Source organism: Triticum aestivum, chromosome 7B (assembly GCF_018294505.1).
Source record: "Triticum aestivum cultivar Chinese Spring chromosome 7B, IWGSC CS RefSeq v2.1, whole genome shotgun sequence".
Taxonomy (NCBI): Eukaryota; Viridiplantae; Streptophyta; class Magnoliopsida; order Poales; family Poaceae; genus Triticum; species Triticum aestivum.
The window spans coordinates 627,916,107-627,918,606 of record NC_057813.1 but is presented as its reverse complement, the minus strand read 5'-3'; positions in this window follow the sequence as shown (position 1 = coordinate 627,918,606).

Below are 2,500 nucleotides of genomic sequence, written 5' to 3'. Positions count from 1 at the left end.
TTTCTATTTAGTAGTCTAAGTTTCTCGATGAGGATAATTAATTCGGTCGTTGTGGTCGGACTCTATTATGGATTTCTGACTACATTCTCCATAGGTCCCTCTTAGATCTTCTTTCTCCAATCTTGGATTAGGGAAGAAGGAGATATTCGCGACTACTGGCGATTTCATTATGGGGCAGCTCATGATCTTCATATCGATCTATTATCCACCTCTGTATCTATTCTTTCTTAGCTAAACAAGTGGAAGATCTATCCAATTTGGTTATATTATATCATGGACTCGAAAAACGGATCTGAATTTGACTGAAATGCACGATCTTCACAGGTATCACTTTTCACGATACCTAAAAGGTGGAATAGCGATTTTCGAACCATTTCCTATAAGAGAATGGTTTCCATTACTTTGAGAAATGGATTCTTATATCAAACTATAGCTATTGCATTAAAGAAGAAAAGAAACTAATAGAAGTCGAAGACGCGGAATGATAGTGAATAGAGAGAAAGATTCTTCTGATTTTCTTGTTTCTATCTACTAGACGCCGTAGAGAATTGAGAATTTTCATGTCTTTCAATTCTCGTACTCGTAATTGGAAAGTTCTGGAAGGAGACCCATCATTTTGCAATGAAAACAACATATAAAACTCTGGACAATTTCGAAATCAGGCCAAGCGTCTTAATACATATGCAAAAAAATTCATTATTGGCCCACCATTGAGTAGAAGATTTAGCTTGTATGAATCGCTATTGGTTTGATACGAATAATGACAATCGTTTCAGTATGTTAAGGATACAGATGTATCCACAATTCATTTAGAGTTACTTAATAGTCTATTTCTTATACCATATCTCTATCCCGTGAAATTCTCGAGCCAAAAGATGGATGCATATGCTGTGTTTCATTTTGCTAAATGATATCAATTAAATGGTGTATCAATTCCATAAATTGCATATAGCAATAAATAAATCAGCAAAATTCTTTCTAATATTTTAGATAGAAGAAATGTTTCTTCTATCTAAAATATTAGAAAGAATGTACCCTTCTATCCAAATCCAATTTGCATCGATAAAATAAATCCAAATTCCAGTAGTAGATGAATAATTGCAAATTTGTGTGTGTACGAGATTAGAATAACTTCAAAATAACTGACATAATTTTGTATTTTTCCTGATCAGCAAAATACATGAAAAAGAAAGGAGGTAGAAAAATTTTTGGATTTATGGTTAAAGAAGAAAAAGAAGAAAACAGGGGTTCTGTTGAATTTCAAGTATTCAGTTTCACCAATAAGATACGGAGACTTGCTTCACATTTGGAATTACACAAAAAAGATTTTTCATCGGAAAGAGGTCTACGAAGACTTTTGGGAAAACGTCGACGTTTGCTGGCTTATTTGGCAAAGAAAAATAGAGTACGTTATAAGAAATTAATCGGTCAGTTGAATATTCGGGAGCAGTAATTTAATCGTTCAAATTTTTTTCTTGTTTTATTATTTTTTTAGTAGTCTTATAGTAGTCTTAGATTTTTCATTTTGATGAGCCTCGCTTTGAGGAATTCATGGAATAATCCATTTTCATGGAATAATGAATTAAGGAAGAAAGGATATGAGTCTACCGCTTACAAGGAAAGATCTCATGATAGTCAATATGGGCCCTCAACACCCATCAATGCATGGTGTTCTTCGACTGATCGTTACTCTCGATGGTGAGGATGTTATTGATTGTGAACCCATATTAGGCTATTTACACAGAGGAATGGAAAAAATCGCGGAAAACCGAACTATTATACAATACTTACCTTATGTAACAAGGATATAGAGAGATTGTAGAAAGGGATAGGATAGTTATTTTTGCAAGAGACTTGTTGTAAATTCCTTAACTTAAGAAAGAAAAAAGAATAAAAACACAGATACATAACATAAAAAAAAGAATAAATAAGACGAGATTCGACCTCCCCCTACATATTTAATTTCTTCTCCTATACAAAAACTAGCAAGACCCACTCCATTGGTAATTCCATCAATAACACCCTTATCAAAAAACTCCGTTAGTTCGGTTAACCCTCTTAAACCGAGGGTAAAGACCCTAGTATAGAAAATATCTATATAACCACGATTATATGACCAACTGTATATATTTTTTTTTACTTGATCTAAAAATTCTTTTTTAGGATTTCCTTTGTAAAAAGAGTTTATTAAATCCAAATTCTGAAAAAAAGAATAAGCGGATCCATAGAAGATATATGCTATGAATAAACCAAAGATAGCTAGACTTACAGAAGAAATTGCATTAGTAATAAATTCATATGAATTTACAAAAGAATTAGAACTTTCCTGAGTAAAGTTTATTGAGGGAGTTAACCACTTTGATAATATGGTTAACTATGCTATTCCATTACCAATTCCTCCATTATCAAAAGAGATTCCTATGAATCCAATGAACAAAGTGAAAAGTAGTAATATAAGAAGAGGAAATAACATAGTATTTCCCGTTTCATGCGGATAGGC